Raw genomic sequence first — 20735 nt, 5'->3', positions numbered from 1 at the left:
CGAATATTCCCAGACTTCCCTAGGGAGGTACAGCAACAGAGGAGCTCTTTTCAGAGCGTCTAGCTAAAACTCCGGCAGCTCAACTACAACTGTGTGATGCAATACTCTGCTAAGCTACGAGTGTCCATATCTGATGGAACAGAGTTTTTTACCACCCTGCAGGAGGCGTGGAACTGGCTGGAACTGCACTGCGGAGTATCCCCTCCCAGGGACCAGAGGCGCCGTGAAGGCCGAGATAGAAGATCCCGCAGAAGAGCGCCCAAAAGAGACACTCTGGCTCCAACACAGGCAGAGGTGCAGATGGAGCGACAAAGCGCAATGCAGGTGGTGACGATGATCAGCGGAAAAGGACCACACTGCGCTAGCTCAGAGGCCGTTGGGTCAGGATCGGACTCAGATTCGGAGCCGGACTCAAGTATCTCTGAGGCCCCGAGCAGTGAACTCCCCGAAGTGACACAGAGAACGGCTGATGAGATCATCTGATGGAGCAGGTGGGGGGCGGGAAAGATGCGCAAAGCAAAGCAGGACAATATGGCAAAGAGGGGAATCTAACTATAGCAGGGGAATGTAAAACAACACTGGATGCTGTAGATGAGCCAGGCGGCGCGCTGGCGGGCAGATGCACCTGAAGCATCACCTGCCCCACCTACACACCCCTTGAGCGAGTTCTTCACAGACACAGTCTGTTAGTTTGGATGGAAGGGTACTACCTGCTTGTCCTGGGGAAGGGTCGTTGAGAATGTTGTTTATTTGTTAGCTTGCACATTGGGGAAACACGAGTCGTATCACATGTTTACATCAGCAGAAATTAGTCGAAGCAGCAGATTAGTAAATGGGATTTGAGGAAGCAAGGGGGAGCGGAAGAGGAGACTAACACATGGCAGAAACTATAAGATATAAGTGCTTAACCTGGAATATAAGGGGTAAGCATACCATGGTCAAGCGCTACAATGTGTTCTCCTATCTTAATAGACGGGGAGTGCAAATAGCAGGAAACGCACCTCATAGCCAATGAAAGACAGGCTCTCCAGAGACGATGGCTAGGGCAGCCATTCGACAGTACATATTCGGCCTACGCTAGGGGAGTACTGATTTGGATAAGGGACAGAGTGCCTTTCCAGCTAACAGACACGCTGATTGATCCTGAAGGCAGATATGTTGTAGTGCAAGGGAGACTGGAAGGAAGAGCGCTGAGTGTAGTAAATACATACGCCCTAAATGTCGATCAGGTATATTTTTTAGCCCCACTGACCTGACAGCTAGCTCCATACTTGACTTCCACAGCGATCATAGGTTGGGAGTTTAACATTGTGGCAGACACCACCCTTGACAGGTCTCACCCACCACTGCGAGACTCCCTTATGACTTGTAGTGCACGGGCGTTCAGAGAATGGCAGGGACAGTGGGGATTAGTGGACTCTTGGAGAACCCTAAATCCCCTAGAAAAGGTCTACTCCTTCTCAGCAACACATGAGGTACTATGCACCTCAGAGAGACTGTAAAGCCGCACTTGGAGAGCTGGAGTTCGCCCCAGAGCTGGGGACAGGCTGACTATTTAAAGCGTTGCTAACGCGTCATCAAGCGCCCACTAGAAAGACGGGAAACTTACTTGCAAACAAGGGCGACTGAGCCAGGGGGACGTACAGAAACAGCAGAGGAATCAAGAATAACAATGGGGAAGCAGACCAAGAGGAGAGATCATGAGGAAGCACAGGCTGACAACCCCCCAGAAGAGAGCGAGGTACAAACCCCCACCCCCAATGGATGCCTCTGGGAACCCGACCCTACAGGACATTTTACAGGCCATAACTCTCTCTAGCGAGAGGCTGGAGGCTAAAATTGATTCAATAGGAGTGGATTTGGGCCTATTGCGAAACGATCATAGACCCTTAGTGGAGAGAGCCACAGCAAAGGAGCGCCAGATCTCTAAATCTGCCCCTGCACTGACAGAAATGAAGGCCCAACTTAAAGCATTGGAATCGAAAGTGCGGGTGCTGGAGCTCCGGGCTGAAGATGCCGAAAGTCGCTCATGAAGAAATAACATCAGAGTGATTGGCCTGCCCAAGAAAGTGGAAGGAACAAGCATGATAGGAAAACTAGAAGAGTGGCTCAGAGCGACAGTGGCACCAAAGTATCTCTCATCATTCTCTGCCCTTGAGAGGGCCCCCCAAGTCTTGGCGAGACCACCTGCCCCAGGAGCCTCTCCAAGACTGATGATAGCACGGCTCCTGCATTACCGGGATAGAGACCACATACTGGTGCAGGCTAGACGGCAAGGAGAAATCAGAGTCAACAATGTGGTGGTGTAAATATTCCCAGACTTCCCTAGGGAGGTACAGCAACAGAGGAGCTCTTTTCAGAGCGTCTAGCTAAAACTCTGGCAGCTCAACTACAACTGTGTGATGCAATACTCTGCTAAGCTACGAGTGTCCATATCCGAAGGAACAGAGTTCCATCAGATATGGATATACATAGTACCCCCACATGAGGTACTATGCACCTCAGAGATACACGGCCAGGTCCATATGGTTGAATACCTGGCCAGGACGATCTCGGATCATAACCCTGTCCTCATGGGGCTTAGGTGGACAGGTCCTAACCCAGTAATCCCTACCTGGAGACTACACCCAGTGGCATTGGAAGACCAGGTTTTAGAGAAGGAGACCGGGAAAAGATTACACAATACTTACAGGATAATGGCAGGATGGCAACCTCTCTCTTGCCAGAGTAGGATGCCTTTAAGGTGGTGCTAAGAGGCCATTGTACACCAGAGACTGCAGGGGTCAGACGCATGCTCACATTGGAAGTCCTGACAGCTGAAAGGGAGCTTAGAGATGTTGTGGAGCGGAGGTGACTGGGGCACCCAGAGCGGCAGATGGAACTTCAGGAGGCAAGGGAGACGGTAGCCCGAAAGACTGAGTAACTGCTCTGTTTTGACTATCGACAGTACCTAGACTGCACACATGCTGAAAGAGACAAGTCAGGCTCTTTACTGGCATGGCTGGCTAATCCAAATAGCAGGGGGTCCCCAATGGTGGAAATGGAGGATGAAGATGGGAACAGACAATATACTCAGGAAGGGATCTTTACCCAGTATTATACCAGACTGTATCGCAGAGCCCCCCAGTCCGGAGATGAGACAGTAAGGGAATAATTGGAGGGGCTGAGACTGCTGCGACTAGAACCAGAGGAGGCAGAGGACTTAGGAGAAGCTATCTCCCTGCAGGAGATGAAAGTAGCCATCAAACACATGGCACATAACAAAACGCCAGGAATGGACGGATTACCTTCTGAATTCTAGTTGACTTAGGCAGCGGAGTTAGCCCCCAGTTTGGTCTCGCTGTACGAGGCAGCCAGAGCACTGCAAATACTACCGGACACCACTAGGGAAGCCCTTATAGTCTTGGTCCTTAAACCGGGGAAGCCAGCGCCAAGTTGGCACATGCGGATCAGGCGGGCTTTATTTGTAAATGTAAATGTATTGCGACTTATATAGCGCACGTATCACCCAAGGTATCAAGGCGCTTGCTTAGGGAACCCGTCCTGGTATTCCCCTGTGAGATACCCCGACAGGGTATCCACAAGGTGAAAGCCAGGCATCCCGCCGCGAGGGGCCGTAGTGGAGATTAAGCAAGCTATTGCCCAGAGTCGCAGAGTGTGACCCCGTGAGTCGAGTAGGCACCGGAGCGAGAATTGTCGAGTCCGTGGAATTTTTGAGCCCGAGACCCGCCGAGGCGGGGAATCGAACCCTGGTCCACGGCCGATCTCAGCTTCCGGGTCTGCCGCCTCTAACCACTGAGCCACGCTTCTCTATTTCACAAAAGAATACTGCCATTAACATCAGGCATCTCATGGCTATACTGGACGCAGGAGACTATTCGAAAGGGGATGCAGCAGTGTTCACGGTGGATATAGAAAAGTCGTTTGACAGCTGAGAGTGGCGATACCTGTACAAGGTACTGGAGCAGATGGACTTGGGCGAGGACTTCATGAGATGGGTGAAATTACTATATGCAGATCCGAGGGCCAGAGTGCATATGGGAAGGTTATATCACAGAGTCAGAAGGTGGAGAGGGGTACAAGACAGGGGTGCCCTCTATCCCCACTGGTATTTGCCCTAGCCATGGAGCCATTGACGTGTTGCATCCGGGTTGGACGGGGCTATGTAGGACTGAAGGTAAGGGCGACCCGCCAATATATCGCCCTATATACGGATGATCTCCTCCTCTTTCTCCGAGATACAGAGGAGAACTTACGAGGCGCCAAAAGTATGCTAGAAGTGTTTGGTCACCTCTCAGGACTGAGATTGAATTTGCAAAAATCTACACTGTTCCCCATGACACCAGACAGGCTTCCTCCAGAGGGATTGGTATGCCTACAATGGGAGCTCACCTGCCTAGAGTATCTGGGGGTGAGAATATACCACAGAGTCACGGACTTAGTAGAGTGCAATGTGGGTAGGGGATACAATCCCTCCGCTCCTCTATGGAATACTGGAACTCCTTGCCGCTGTCCGTGGCGGGCAGAGTGGCCCTGTTGAAAATGGTGGCGCTCTTGCGCCTGCTATACATCTTTGGGATTCTTCCGGTATGGATCCCGAGTGCGACATTCCGAGGCCTGATGCAGCGCTACACAGCGATGGGGGGATTGGCGGACCCGGACCTGAGGCATATTACCTTGCAGCGCAGCTTCAATGGCTCGTGAGGTGGCTGGCGGTAGTAGGTGTCAGGCTCCACCATACGATCCTCAGGACTGTGTTGATGCTCTATAAGGGGCCCACCTCTGGACTACCCCAAGTCTGGCTTATAAAACAACACAGACTTTTGAGGTGATCGAGGGGGGGAAGGAAAGGGTAGGGACTGCGGGGGGGGGAGATCTGAGGACGAGAGAAGAAGGACACAGAGTGAGCACAATGCTACTAATAGCAATAAACACACAAAATGAAAGAATGCATTTTATACCCTCTTTTTCCCCTCACCTGAAAAGCAAAATAAATGGAGCCTAAGCCATAGAAGAGAGCGGAGGGCAGAGGTAAGATCACTTCATACACTAAGTTTGCAAAAGACAAAAGATAATAAGGACATCACACAACTGTATTATCATAGTATTATCAAAGTATATCACGTTTCCTATTTCCTTATTACACCTACCAATGTGATGGAAGTGACACAGATACTTTAGACCCCAGTGGTGACATACCCTCACTGATCTCTCTCCTGGATATAAGTAAAAGAAACAACAAAAGCAACAGCTTTAGGAGGTATTGTAATTCAGTGCTAGAATGTATAACTCTTGTTCCTAGTTCTTTTCTCCAGGTAGATTGTGCAAAATAGTAAATGTCATTTTTTCAGAAAAGCACTTAAAACCTCCTTACGGTAGTTCTCCACAAATGAACACTCCAGCAGTAAATCTTACAAATGTTTGTGAGCCGTAAATGATTTACTGTAATGAACAACAAAGAGTTCCTCTGCACGAGATCGCCGTCTTCCAATCTCATCCAACTGAGGAGCTTGCGAATAGAAAAACAACGTAATGAAACAAAAAAAGGCTCCTCTGCACGAGACCTACAAAATCCGGTCTCATCCAACAGAGAAGAGTTCTGATATGTGGGAGGCAAACCCCACCTCCTCTCTGCCCGAAATCCCAGCTCAGGCGCCTGCCACGTGATACATGACCCACAAGTGTTGCTGGGAAATGTAGTTTCTGCGGTCACTCGTTCCTTACCCAACACACTGCAATGAGGCAGGCAGTGATTACCGGTGACAGGGCGATCATGACAGTACATCCCTCTCCCAAGAGTCACTGACTGCCAGACGGCTTACCAGGATGCGTACGATGAAACCTGGCAATCATTCTAGGGGCATGCACAGCCGAGACAGGTTCCCAAGGGTCCTCCTCGGGCCCTAACCCTTCCACGAGACCAGGTACCACAATCTGCCTCGCACCAACTTGGAATCCAAAATACCCTTAACCTCATACTCTCTTTCTTGATGGACCCAGATAGGAACGGGAGGCTTTCTCACCGGTCGGACAGAGGGTTTGAGCAGGGACACATGGAAAACAGGATGAATGCGAAAATGAGCAGACAGTCTCAGTTTAACAGACACAGGGCTAATGTGCTTAACCACCCGGTAGGGACCAATGTATTTGGGAATAAACACACTGTGTTTCCGAAACATAATGTCTTTTGTGGACAACCACACCCAATCCCCCTGCTGGAATATTGGACCAGGTCTGCTGTGTTTGTCTGCCTGTACTTTATATCTGTCCTTGGCCTTAACCAAATTCCTACGAGCATCTAGCAGCGTCTTACGCATAAGCAGTAATCTTGTGCGCAGCTCAGGATGCTTGGTATTAGTGGAAGGTAGGATCAACGGGGTAAACCGAGGATGGAACCCATAGGTACAGAAAAAAGGGTTGTATTTAGTTGACAAATGAATGGCGATATTGTAGGCAATTTCCGCCACCCATAACCATTCAACCCAAGCATCAGAAGTGGTATTGACAAAGCACCTCAAGTATTGTTTAAGGGTTTGGTTCAACCTTTCTGTCTGGCCATCGGTTTGGGGATGGAAACTCGTGGATAGGGATGAAGTAACATGCAGCTTTGCACACCATGTTTTCCAGAACCCCGCAGTAAACTGGGCCCCCCGATCAGACACTATAACTTGGGGAAGACAATGGAGCCGGACTATGTGGGTAAGCAATAGGTGGGCCAGCTGGCTAGCGGCTGGGGCTTGTTTGCATGCAATAAAATGTCCCATTTTAGTCAGGTAGTCTATCACCACTATAATAGCGGTCATTCTCTGGTCCTTGGGTAGCCCTACCACAAAATCAACAGAAAATTGTTCCCATGGTATTACAGGAGTGGGCATGATTTGAAGCAATCCTTGTGCTTGGCGATGATCCGTTTTCATTTGTACACAGGTAGTACAGCCTCTTACCCATGACAATACGTCTGGACGTATAGTAGGCCACCAGAATTGTCGCAGCATTTTCTACAATGTCTTTGCACCCCCCATATGACCTGCACACGGTAAGTCATGACACCAAGTAAAAGCCTGTTTACGTATGGTGCTATTCGGAAGGAGTATCTGTTTGCTCTTCATGGAAAGGCTCTGACGCATCCTCCACTCTGGGTGACTTTTGAGACATTTTCTCCACTCAAAGGTTTATATCCCTCTTCTGATCCTTTGTAAAAAATAGTTAGTCTGTATTACCCCTAGCACTTTGCTGGGCTCAATAATAGCTCTTTCTGTATTTCCTTCTGTTGGTACCACATGTTCTTGATGCGTGAGGGCGTCGGCCTTCTTATTGTCAATGCCTGGGCAAAAGGTAACTATAAATCGAAATTCAGCAAAGAACAACATCCACCTAAGTTGTCGTGGAGTAAGGTGACGAGCTGCTCGCATGAATTGCAAATTGCGGAGGTCGGTAAAAACAGTTACTTGATGAGATGCCCCTATTAGCCAGTGTCTTCATTCAAAGACATTCCTGTTTGTCTGCCGACCGGGAAGACGCTGGCCCACACGCTCCGTAACCTTTTCAATTCAGATCGGATATGTTGAGGGGCAAAATGACGTTTTTTGACCTGGAATACGATTAACTCCCCCGCCATGGAGATTGACAATAATAGAATAAATTGATTTTTCGAGTCCAACTTGGAATACGGCAGAGATACAGCTACTTCCACTGACACTTACAGCGATGGCAAGGACCACGTTCTCTCAGGTCATCTCTTGATTCCTCAACAGGAACAGCCCCACCTTCCTTCCCCTTCCCTCACGTCCTGACGAAGACCCGCGTAGTAAGGATCGATCGTCCTACATCCTATGGGTCGAAACGTAGACTTTTCTCTACCAACTTGAACTCCTACAGAACAGTTTAATGTTTATAGCTGAATAGGAGATTCTGTTATGAAATTCACTCTGATGTTTATACACTGCATTTGACCTCTCGTATGGGGATCTATGATTTCTTGTAATTTTGAAATGTGGACATATGCAAATGAAAAATTCTTTTGACTAGTGATGTTGAACTATCAAAAATGTGTATCACTTCCCTTGCACTTTCCCCTCTCCCCCGTGGGCGCATTGAATTTATGTAAATTGTGTATATATTTATCCTTTGACTAATGAACTATTGAATAATTAGAACAGGTGCGGTGAAAATAAAAACACCGTGCACCCTGATTCGGTCTATTTGAATTAATTTATCTTAAACACTGTGAATCTATTAATTTGTTGTGGTGTGTCTGGGACCCCTGTTTCATATATACTGTCCAAATACCCAGGTCCCACTGACTATATGGGTCCAACCCCTAGATTCATAATATTCATTCAAAGAAAGCATCCCTGATGGCCAGCAGCTCTTTTTCGGCTATTGTGTAGTTCTGCTCTCCGGTATTCAGTTTCCGAGACATAAATGCGATGGGATGGAGGTATCCCGTCGTCTCATGTCTTTGGGAAAGGACTGCTCCGATTGCAATTTCGGAGGCAGCTGCTATAAATGGCAACCTTGATTGGCGTGAACGAGAACTGGAGCCGTGGTAAAGGCTTTTTTCAACAGATCAAACGCTCTTTGTACCTCCTCCGTCCATACAAATGGCGTATTCTTCTAGTCAACCGAGTCATTGGAGCCACCAAGTTAGAGAAGTGTCCAATGAACCTCCTGTAGAAATTCGCGCAGCCCAACAGGCTCTGTATATCCTTAATGTTCTTGGGACGTGGCCAATCCACTATGGCCTGGACCTTTCTGTCAGCCATGACTTGACCAGAGGGGGTGAGCACCACTCCTAGAAATTCCACGGCATTCACGTGGAACTCACATTTCGTGAGTTTACAAAACAAGTGATTGTCTTGTAAAGCCAGCAGAACTTGACGCACATGAAGGATGTGCTGACGCACATGAAGGATGTGCTCTTTAACTGTGGCAGAATAAATGAGGATGTCGTCGATATATACTACTACGAAGATATCCCAAAAATCTCTCAAAACCTCATTTAGAAAAAACTGAAATGCGGCAGAGGCGTTACATAGCCAAGAAGGGCATCACAAGGTACTCAAACAATCCATACCGCGTCTTAAAGGCCATTTTCCATTCATCACCCTTGCGCATAAGCACAAGGTGATAAGCCCCTCTCAAGTCTAGTTGAGTGTAGATACATGCTTCTCTCACTTGCTCTAACAACACTGGGATCAAGAGAAGCGGGTATGTTTTTTTTTACTGTGACAGCATTTAACACCCTGAAGTCGATACAACACCTCAGTTCCCCGTTGGCTTTAGGTATGAAGAGAGGTGAGGCTGCCGGGGACCGGGAAGGACGAATAAATCCCACATCTAGGAGTTTGTCAAATAGATCCTCAGATGGTGATTCTCGGGTTGAGTAAGGGCATAAATTCGTCCACAAGGCACCACTGCTCCGGGGACCAAATCGATGCGGCAATCATATTACCGATGTGGCGGGAGTTCTTCCGCTTTAACTTCGCTGAAGACCTCTACATAACTATGATAGTAATCCGGAAGGACTACTTCCTTTTCTGCTGCAGTGGCAATGTGATACATGGTGGGTAACACCGTTGAAGGTTGGATTGACGTCGTGTTGCAGTGTTCTTGGCAATAGCTTGACTGTAACTGTAAGATCTGGTTGGCCCAGTTGATCACTGGCTCATGTTTCCGTAGCCAAGGCAGTCCCAAAATCACTCCATAGTGAGGGGCTTGTATGACATTAAAAGAGAGCAGTTCCCAATGATATCCATTGTAGATGAGTTCATATTCTTAGGTGTTATGGCTGATCGGACCGGATTCCAATTCTTGGCCATCAACCGCATATACTAGTTCTGGCTTGTTCTTGCGGAGGAGATGCACCCCTAATCGAATGGCTTCTTCTTTGTCCATGAAACAGTCTATAGCCCCTGAATCGATCATCGCTCTGATATGTTTGATCTCATGGTTTATGCATATCTCCATGAAATGTTCAGAGTCACAAAACTCCTCAGCGTTTACTGAAGGGATGGTATTCTTGCTTGAGCGGTTCCCTTCAAACGGACTCAAGCACTGAAGTTTTCCGCTGTTACTACAGCCAATTGACCTGGCCGAAACCGACCTGATTTGGGCTTAACAGGACATTCCCGAAGGAAATGACCCTTCTTACCACAGTATAAACATAAGCCTTGCTTAAGTCTATGATCCCTCTCACTAAGCGTGGGAGAGGCTCTCACGTTTCCAACCTCCATTGGCTCAGATCTTGCCTCTGTCTTTTCAGCTGCAAACCCTCGATCATTTATTGGGGCAGGTCTCTCCTTCCTTTTACGATCTCCTTTCCTCTCCCTTATTCGGTGATCCAAAAAGAGCGTCAGATCTATGAGGGCCGAGCAAGTACGAGGTTGGGGTTTGATTTGCGCAAGGATGTCTTTCAATTCCTCGGTGAGACCTTGATAAAAGATCACTGATTGCTTGGTTTCTGGCCAGTCGGTTTCTGCTACTAGCCGGCGGAAATGATTTAAATAGGTCACCAGATATGAAGACCCTTGCTTGAGTTCAAGCAAATCCTTGTCTGCTGAAAATGTCTCTGCCCTACGATCAAAGGTTTTCTCAAACTCATTTTGGAACATATCCCAACCATAGAGCATAGGAATGTATCCTCTGACTATGGGAACCGCCCACTGCGCTGCTTCCCCACCTAAATAAGGGATCAGGAAGGCCACCCTAGCCTGGTTCGTTGCAAAAAGTTTGGGTTTACACGTGAAATGGAGTAATACCTGGGTCATAAATCCTTGGACCTTCTTTCTATCCCCGTGGAATCTTTCGGGTGGGGCCAAAGGTACTTGGGCTGGCATCTCCACCACCACTGATGCTGGGTGAGGGGTACCCACAGTAGATGGGTTTCTTTGTAACAAGTCAACCCTGGTTTGTAAAACCGCGGTTTCTTGGCGGGAGGCAGCTAATTCGGCCTGCACCAATACCAAGGCCGCCATCACATCATCCAAAAAGGCCATCCTTAACCTCAACACAACCGGGAGGAAATACAATCCGTGGGCTGATAATTCTGTCAGGTTCCACCATATGATCCTCAGGACTGTGTTGATGCTCTATAAGGGGCCAACCTCTGGACTACCCCAAGTCTGGCTTATAAAACAACACAGACTTTTGAGGTGATCGAGCGGGGGAAGGAAAGGGTAGGGACTGCGGGGAGGGAGATCTGAGGACGAGAGAAGAAGGACACAGAGTGAGCACAATGCTACTAATAGCAATAAACACACAGCATGAAAGAATGCATTTTATACCCCTCACCTGAAAAGCAAAATAAATGGAGCCTAAGCCATAGAAGAGAGCGGAGGGCAGAGGACAGATCAGTTCAAACACTAAGTTTGCAAACGACAAAAGATAATAAGGACATCACACAACTGTATTATCATAGTATTATCAAAGTATATCACGTTTCCTATTTCCTTATTACACCTACCAATGTGATGGAAGTGACACAGATACTTTAGACCCCAGTGGTGACATACCCTCACTGATCTCTCTCCTGGATATATGTAAAAGAAACAACAAAAGCAACAGCTTTAGGAGGTATTGTAATTCAGTGCTAGAATGTATAACTCTTGTTCCTAGTTCTTTTCACCAGGTAGATTGAGCAAAATAATGAATGTCATTTTTTCAGAAAAGCACTTAAAACCTCCTTAAGGTAGTTCTCCACAAATGAACACTCCAGCAGTAAATCTTACAAATGTTTGTGAGCCGTAAATGATTTACTGTAATGAACAACAAAGAGTTCCTCTGCACGAGATCGCCTTCTTCCGATCTCATCCAACAGAGGAGCTTGCGAATAGAAAAACAACGTAATGAAACAAAAAGGCTCCTCAGCACGAGGCCTAGAAAATCCGGTCTCATCCAACAGAGGAGAGTTCTGATATGTGGGAGGCAAACCCCACGGCCTCTCTGCCTGAAATCCCAGCTCAGGCGCCTGCCCGCAGAGAAATGCTAAACGCAAAATAAACAGGAACGGATCCAACTATAGTTCTCCAATTCCCCCAAGATGGACGAAAACAACGTCGTCCCGGGCCAGAAATAGGCGGTCTGAAGAGTAGTACATATGCACTCTTACCGCCTAGTAGAAAAGGGAAGTAGCAGCGAGTTAGTCAGCCAAACCTGGAATCCAGAATTATCGGCGCCGCAGCCTCCAGAAAACGCCATTAAATTTAGTCTCTGGCATTACACGCAAGCCACGTGATATGTGACCCGCAAGTGTTGCTGGGAAATGTAGTTTCTGCGATCACTCGTTCCGTACCCAACACTCTGCAATGAGGCAGGCAGTGATTACCGGTGACAGGGCGATCATGACAGTAGGAATCCGGGAGGCGCAATGCCCATTTACTTCAGAGACCCCAGATCAGGCAAGAATACTATTAAGATTGAAGCGAAGGCTGTGCGTAGGCACTGAGGAGACAAGAACAGTGACACAGTGCTGGGCCCGATGGTTGCAGCACTCCAGATACAGAATCCCCTACTCCCCAGACCTACCTCTAGAAATGCTCAGGTACTTACCGCATGGAGGGAACTGGGCGGGACTACACGACTGGAGGAAAGCAGGAGCGACTGTAGTAGGAGACCTATTTAGAGACTCCCAGATGCTTCCTTTTGAGGAGTTTGACCTCCCTCGAGGCCACTTCTTGATGCACAGAGCCCTCATCACGGCGTTCAAGAAACATTAGGGCACTGGATCAGTGGAGCCAAAGGCACTAGACTGTTGTAGATATGTGGCTCTGTCGGTGGATAGAATTAAAACGGTCTCCTGTATTTACAGGGAATCAAAAGTTACATTTAGAGGCCCATGGAACGATTGAGGCTTTAATGAGAAGAAGACCTGGGAGTACTGATTACAGAAGAGAATTGGGGAGCCATTGTGGAAAGAAAGAACCCTTAAGATATGCAGGAATGCATGGCTTAAGCTGATAAATTATGACGTCTTACATAGAGATTACCTCACACCCGCGCAAATCAGACAATATTTCCAAGCAGAGGAGGCGGCCTTCCCCAGATGGGGGGGGGGGGGAAGAGGCGCATGTACTGCACATGTTCTCGAACTGCCCTAGCCTGTGAGATTTTTGGGAGGAGGTGATAAGCATGACAGGAAATATTATAGATAAAGAGATACTCCACACACTGGGCCACTGCTTACTGAGCTGGTTCCCACATATGGCCAAGACGAAAGTTACCAGGAGGTTTCAGGACCTTGCATATATATTAGCTAAGTGGGAATTCACCGAGAATTGGAAGTTGACAGAGGGACCGAGAATAGAGACCGGGAAAAGAGAATTAGAGAAGTGGGCGGGAGCAGAAAGTAGAATCCTACTAAGGGAAGCAGGACGGGGTATAGGAAAACTGGAAACTGCAAGGGCTTGGCAGAGGCTGGTAGATGGCATATGGGCACTAGACCTAGACAACACCACGGATGCTGCCCAATCGAGCCCACCGTCACCAGACATGGAAAACAGGGAGACGGCCCAAGGAGAATAAAAGAGGGAGAGTAGCACACAAACTTCCTAGCTACAAGTGAATCCCAAATGAGAGCAAAAGACAGAATAGAAGATGTGAACATACACTGCTAGAGAGACTAACCTGCAATTAAGCGACTCGTTTCGGGGGGGGAGTGGGAGTTGAGTTCTGGTACAATAGAACAGGGAAGATGGAAATGTAAGTTGAAAATGTGTACATGTATCCTGAAAATGTTATAATGGCAATGTGCTTAAGTGAAATGCCAATAAAATCTGTTTAAAACGGTCTGTAAATACAAGTACTCGTATGGAGTGCTTGAAAACAAAGAGAAAATAGCTGTGCAAACTGAGAGCAGTGTTAAGAGCCATATAATTGGTCCATACGCTATGGGAGGGCCAAACACAAGAAGAGGGCATTACGCCCGCATGCCATGAAGAATGGCATCAAAGAAAATTAGAGCGACTCTGAAGTTTACCAATGGCAAGAGTAACTTAGTAAACATCGTGGTTTCACTTCTGGATTGGTGGCGGAACATCCGGGCCAGTGAAGATATCAGAATCTCACAGCACAAAAGACTCTCGCAGCCTCTGAGTAGATGCCGGGCAACATTTATGGTTATTTCTGCATTTCACCTTCTACCCGTTTTTCACACAGCTTTACATCCCCACCCTTTATTTTTAGGTCTCGGCCTGCGTAGGCTGCGCTTGCGCAGTCTCGCTCCATGACTTTATGTCTTAGAGAGTGGTGCTTGAACCCGCCCCTCTTCTCCATTGGCTGGCTTCCTAAACGGAGGCCAGCCATTGGAGAAGAGGGGCGTCTGTTCGTTTAAGCCCCTTCTTTTTCAGATTTATATGGACAGAGAATTCACTATTGACAATAGGACCAAAGTTTATATTTTGGTATGCTAGGGAAGGATGAATGTATTGGCCAGTGTGTGAGTTGGATGTTTTGCAAATTTGTAAAACGTATTGTTCATTGAGACCTTTATGTAATGTAATGTTTTATATTTGTACATGCACAAAAAAACTGTTGATTTATTTATGAAAAAAATAACGCTCCACTAGTGAAAAAGTGAACCAATAAACTAGTGACGTAAGTAAAAACGGACCGGTATGCTTTTTTCATAAAGGTCCAGAAAAGGGGGTGGTGATGAACAGAGTGCCTGAATTAAGCAGACCACTCTTACCCAGTCCAAAGATCAGGGCTTGATCCATCACCGTTTTTAGCTCACTGCACCATCCCAGCTCAGAACTTGGCTATATGCAAATTAGTCTGTTCCTGTCCCAGTGCATGATGGGAACAGGGCAAACCAAACTACCAAGCCAATTCTTGTACTGGGAAGGAAACAAGCTTCCGGGGACCGGTTTCTGCCATTTCAGGCGTCGTCGGCCCGGCTTGCTTGAATCCTGATGGTGCAATGAGCAAGGGACTCACATCTGAGTATGCCCTTCCACGCTTATGGTGGACAAAATGATTCAGAAAAGGGGGTGGTGATGAACAGAGTGCCTGAATTAAGCAGACCACTCTTACCCAGTCCAAAGATCAGGGCTTGATCCATCACCGTTTTTTAGCTCACTGCACCATCCCAGCTCAGAACTTGGCTATATGCAAATTAGTCTGTTCCTGTCCCAGTGCATGATGGGAACAGGGCAAACCAAACTACCAAGCCAATTCTTGTACTGGGAAGGAAACAAGCTTCCGGGGACCGGTTTCTGCCATTTCAGGCGTCGTCGGCCCGGCTTGCTTGAATCCTGATGGTGCAATGAGCAAGGGACTCGCATCTGAGTATGCCCTTCCACGCTTATGGTGGACAAAATGATTCAGAAAAGGGGGTGGTGATGAACAGAGTGCCTGAATTAAGCAGACCACTCTTACCCAGTCCAAAGATCAGGGCTTGATCCATCACCGTTTTTTAGCTCACTGCACCATCCCAGCTCAGAACTTGGCTATATGCAAATTAGTCTGTTCCTGTCCCAGTGCATTTTGTCCACCATAAGCGTGGAAGGGTATACTCAGACATGAGTCCCTTGCTCACTGCTCCATCAGGATTCAAGCAAGCCGGGCCGACGACGCCTGGAATGGCAGAAACCGGTCCCCGGAAGCTTGTCTCCTTTCTGGTGAAGAATTGGCTTGGTAGTTTGGTCTGCCCTGTTCCCATGATGCACTGGGCCAGGGACAGACTAATTTGCATATAGCCAGGTTCTGAGATGGGATGGGGCAGTGAGCTAAATAACGGTGATGGATCAAGCCCTGATCTTTGGACTGGGTAAGAGTGGTCTGCTTAATTCAGACACTCTACTCTGTTCATCACCACCCCCTTTTCTGAATCATTTTGTCCACCATAAGCGTGGAAGGGTATACTCAGACATGAGTCCCTTGCTCACTGCTACATCAGGATTCAAGCAAGCCGGGCCGACGACGCCTGGAATGGCAGAAACCGGTCCCTGGAAGCTTGTCTCCTTTCTGGTGAAGAATTGGCTTGGTAGTTTGGTCTGCCCTGTTCCCATGATGCACTGGGCCAGGGACAGACTAATTTGCATATAGCCAGGTTCTGAGATGGGATGGGGCAGTGAGCTAAATAACGGTGATGGATCAAGCCCTGATCTTTGGACTGGGTAAGAGTGGTCTGCTTAATTCAGACACTCTGTTCATCACCACCCCCTTTTCTGAATCATTTTGTCCACCATAAGCGTGGAAGGGTATACTCAGACATGAGTCCCTTGCTCACTGCTCCATCAGGATTCAAGCAAGCCGGACCGACGACGCCTGGAATGGCAGAAACCGGTCCCCGGAAGCTTGTCTCCTTTCTGGTGAAGAATTGGCTTGGTAGTTTGGTCTGCCCTGTTCCCATGATGCACTGGGCCAGGGACAGACTAATTTGCATATAGCCAGGTTCTGAGATGGGATGGGGCAGTGAGCTAAATAACGGTGATGGATCAAGCCCTGATCTTTGGACTGGGTAAGAGTGGTCTGCTTAATTCAGACACTCTGTTCATCACCACCCCCTTTTCTGAATCATTTTGTCCACCATAAGCGTGGAAGGGTATACTCAGACATGAGTCCCTTGCTCACTGCTCCATCAGGATTCAAGCAAGCCGGGCCGACGACGCCTGGAATGGCAGAAACCGGTCCCCGGAAGCTTGTCTCCTTTCTGGTGAAGAATTGGCTTGGTAGTTTGGTCTGCCCTGTTCCCATGATGCACTGGGCCAGGGACAGACTAATTTGCATATAGCCAGGTTCTGAGATGGGATGGGGCAGTGAGCTAAATAACGGTGATGGATCAAGCCCTGATCTTTGGACTGGGTAAGAGTGGTCTGCTTAATTCAGACACTCTGTTCATCACCACCCCCTTTTCTGAATCATTTTGTCCACCATAAGCGTGGAAGGGTATACTCAGACATGAGTCCCTTGCTCACTGCTCCATCAGGATTCAAGCAAGCCGGGCCGACGACGCCTGGAATGGCAGAAACCGGTCCCCGGAAGCTTGTCTCCTTTCTGGTGAAGAATTGGCTTGGTAGTTTGGTCTGCCCTGTTCCCATGATGCACTGGGCCAGGGACAGACTAATTTGCATATAGCCAGGTTCTGAGATGGGATGGGGCAGTGAGCTAAATAACGGTGATGGATCAAGCCCTGATCTTTGGACTGGGTAAGAGTGGTCTGCTTAATTCAGACACTCTGTTCATCACCACCCCCTTTTCTGAATCATTTTTCATAAAGGTCGGCATAAATACTTATAAGTGACGTCCAGTACTGGCAGTTGTGTTGTTATTTTGATAGATTAGGCTTAGCCTTGCTGGATCAGAGCCACGACCCTGTGTCGTTTTTCTTGTGCTGTGCTAGCAGCACAATGGCGGGTTTCAGGTCCAGGTGCAGATTGCTGTGCGAGTGCAAGAAGGTCAGACCCCGGGCCACTTCGCGGGCATAACTGAGGCAGCTAGAGGCGCCAGTGCCTATTTCCCAGGGCTGTCCGTCTTCCCCGTAGGCCATTCTGGGGTTTTGATTGCTATAGATGGCGTGGTGCAAGGTGCAGCTGCCCGTGTACTCCATGATGACAGCGCCCAGGCTGTCGGGATCCTCCGGGCCACAGGGGCCGGCCGCCAGCACCCGCACCAGGTTATCGTGGCGGGGCAGCCGCGTCACGTTCAGCTTGGCCCAGAAGCTCCGCCTGGAGGCCAGCCGTTTTTTTGCAGAGCGCTTCACCTTCTTCACAGCCGTTTCGCTGTATAAGTTGCTCGGTAGACGCGGCCGAAACCTCCGGCCAGAGAGGTTCCAGTAGAGACACTTTGGACCAGTTGATGGAGCAGCAGGCCAGGCGTGGGGGCATGCGACGCTCCCGGCCATCGGAGGAGGTTACGGAAAGGGGCCCGCCCTTGCGGGAGAGCGCGAGCGGGCTGCTGCTGTAGGCCCGCAGCTCCACCGATGGAGAGAATTCCCGCGGGAGGAAGCGCTCCAATGGTACAGGGGACGGCATGCCGGCTCAGAAAGCGTGCGCGTTGGAGTCCCTCCACTTCACCACATTGTAAAGTGGACGGAGGCGCCATTAGGTCTATGCACTGACTGTAGGGAGGGCCCCATGCTTCGCATCAACAAGAGACAGCTGGAGTCACTTGCTACAACGCTATCTCAATAGATGCACCTTTATTCTATCCCCGTTTCTGTGGACGTGAACTGTTGCCTCCGTACCTAGTTCAGCTTTTCTTCTTGAACCCAGATGCACTGCAAAATTGGGGAGAGTGCTGAGGAGCCACAGTCGGCGCGCGAGCAGGCTCCTGAAGCCAGAGTCACAGCCCGTGATGAAGACCGCGCGGCCCCGGGATCAATGGGGTTCTCCGTGCCGGCCGCCCAACGCCAGCAAAGCCAGGGCGGGCACCGCCAGCACCAACGCTGCGCACAGCGGGTCCAGGCACCAGCAGAGGAGGAGCAGCAGCAGCGGGAAGCCGGCTGGTATTTTTCGCTTTTCTTGCCTCTGTTCCCTGCTTGTACCCGATTTTCTTGCCTGTGTGTGTGTCTCTGTGTGTGTGTGTGTGTCTGTGTGTGTGTCTCTGTGTGTGTGTGTGTGTGTGTCTGTGTGTGTGTGTCTGTGTGTGTGGGGCTCTGTGTGTGTGTGTGTGTGTTGGGCTCTGTGTGTGTGTGTGTGTGTGTTTTGGGCTCTGTGTGTGTGTGTGTGTGTCTCTCTGTGTGTGTGTGGCTCTGTGTCCGCTAATACTCTCTACTACTCCCTAATGCTCACCTATTGCCATTGTAAATGACAATACCATTTATTTATGTTTTTTAAAAAAACAAAAATTGAAAAAATGCCATTTGCAATGCCAATAGCTCTAACTTTAACAAAGCCGATTCTTGCTCACCTCAGTGTTCCTGCAAATTGAAATTCAACCAGATTACTGCTCTTGCATCTTTCCTTGCCTGTGCACTGGATTTTCCACCACGGCTCATCCAAGGACGTTTGACTGCTCATCCATCTCTGTAGCACCGCTCTCCTCTGCTAGGAATCTTCCACTCTGGGTGTCTGTCCTGGTCGGACTGGAGCTAGTTACAGCCTTCCCTTGCTAAGTGAGAGTTACGCCGCTGACATGCTTAGCACATGTAATTGTGTTACATTATTTTTTAAACAAGCACCGTGGCACATATAACTGTGTTACATTCTTTTTTAAACAAGTTATCATATTTGTTGTTGTTCTTTATTATTGTGTTAATGGTAAAAAAACTATACTTCTGTGATGAGTATAAGCTGCTGCTGGTACCATTCTGAACCTGTATCTCCAGTGTCGTATCCTATTCCTTGTTCTCCCTTTCCTAATTGAGGTATTACTATCGACACCGCAACTGGATCGAGAGGACCATTGAGACTGTCGGCTACATCCTTTGAGGATATACTCCTTTAATAAAACCCTGACCTTCAAGTCCAGGATGGATCCAAGGGTCGATCATAGAGGTGTGATGGGATTTGAGTAGGAAATGAAGAATTTTCCTTAGAATGTGAAGCAGATTAAAACAGGAGCTGGCCGCAGCATAAAATAGTGTTTTAAGAGAGACCATCTGATGATCAAGCACCACTCCAGGGGCCTTCACATTTGCAGGCAGGGTCAAGGGGCACCCCCATACTAGCAAGCCACAAAGCGATGTAGCATCAGTCTGAGATGTTTCCTGGAATAAGCAGGTCACTTTTACTAGTGTTAGGGCTCAGAAAGTTGTACTCCATACAAAATTTCATGGCAGCCATCCAATAGTTCAATCTCAAAGAAGCTTGATTGTCCAACCCGATGATAAACAAGAGTATCATTCACATAGAAGAGGACTGTGGGTTACTAAAGAGTTGATACAATCAGGTAAGCGGTTGAACCAAATTATTAAACAGTATTTGTGACAGGGAGAAGTCCTAGTACAGTCCAAATGAAGCTGATTTGGCTCACCTGATTGGGGAAAATTCTAAATCAGTAGTTTTCCGATTTTTTTCTACAATCATTCATGGCCAGATGTAAAACCATTCTTTTTTGTGATTCGCAAACTGCGACGTTTTGCGGCTCGCACTTTTCAACTCGCAAAATGGAATGTACAGCAGTGTCTGAGACAAGGTTTGCGATTCCCAAATAGGACACAACTGACCTGCTTCATTAATATTCAGGAGCCAGGTCTCAATTTGCGACCCATTGGGAATGGCCTGCAAACACAGGGATGGTGGCCTACTGGGGACAGCAGACACCAAGGTCTGTGTTTGATTTTTCAAAAAAGCAGCTTTTTTTCCCAAATGCAGCCCATTTTCCTTAAAGGAAAACAGGATGCGTTTAAAAAGAAAAAATGTCTTTTCATTTTTTAAGAGCAGACAGTGGTCCTTAGGACCACTGCCTGCTCATAAAAAATATTTTTGTACCCATTCAGAAAGGTGAAGGAGCCCCCCTGGGGATCCGTTTGCGAGTGGCTTATCACCTACGTGAAGTAGACGGTAAATTGCGAGTGTTTTGCGACCGCAAAACAATTGTACATACCATTCTGACTCGCTATTAGGAAGGGGCGCCCTTGCCATGCCCCACACACCCCTTCCTAATAGCAACTCACAAACACTATTTTGCAAGTCACCGACTCGCAAAATAGCGTTTGTACATCCCACCACCCTTTTTTGTAGTCGCAAACGGGCCGATTTTCTGTTAGCGGCCACAAAAAAACGCCGTACATCTGGCCTTCAGTGTTGTCCAGTATTTCACTTATTATTTCAATTATCATTTCCCTGCTCTGT

The 20735-nt window shown here is 48.2% G+C and overlaps 1 protein-coding gene and 1 pseudogene across 3 annotated transcripts in view; both read right to left on the bottom strand.

Annotated features, from left to right (window-relative positions):
* The window catches only part of MON1A (MON1 vesicular trafficking associated A), a 214200-nt gene extending 201971 nt beyond the window's left edge, over nt 1-12229 (bottom strand). Inside the window, exon 1 of one of the 3 annotated variants that reach the window (XM_078661249.1) lies at nt 12154-12229. The gene's annotated coding sequence lies outside the window, so the exon portion shown is untranslated. Of the gene's footprint in view, nt 1-5150; nt 5244-12109 lie in introns of those variants that run through there. The other 2 variants (XM_078661250.1, XM_078661251.1) reach the window with 2 other exon arrangements.
* A 5070-nt stretch (nt 12230-17299) lies between these two features.
* On the bottom strand, nt 17300-17972 carry LOC144783328 (serine/threonine-protein kinase mos-like; annotated as a pseudogene).
* Nucleotides 17973-20735: the final 2763 nt, after the last annotated feature.

This window comes from Lissotriton helveticus, chromosome 9 (assembly GCF_964261635.1).
Source record: "Lissotriton helveticus chromosome 9, aLisHel1.1, whole genome shotgun sequence".
Taxonomy (NCBI): Eukaryota; Metazoa; Chordata; class Amphibia; order Caudata; family Salamandridae; genus Lissotriton; species Lissotriton helveticus.
The sequence above is the reverse complement of the archived record's forward strand: the minus strand, read 5'-3'. Positions and strand labels throughout refer to the sequence as shown.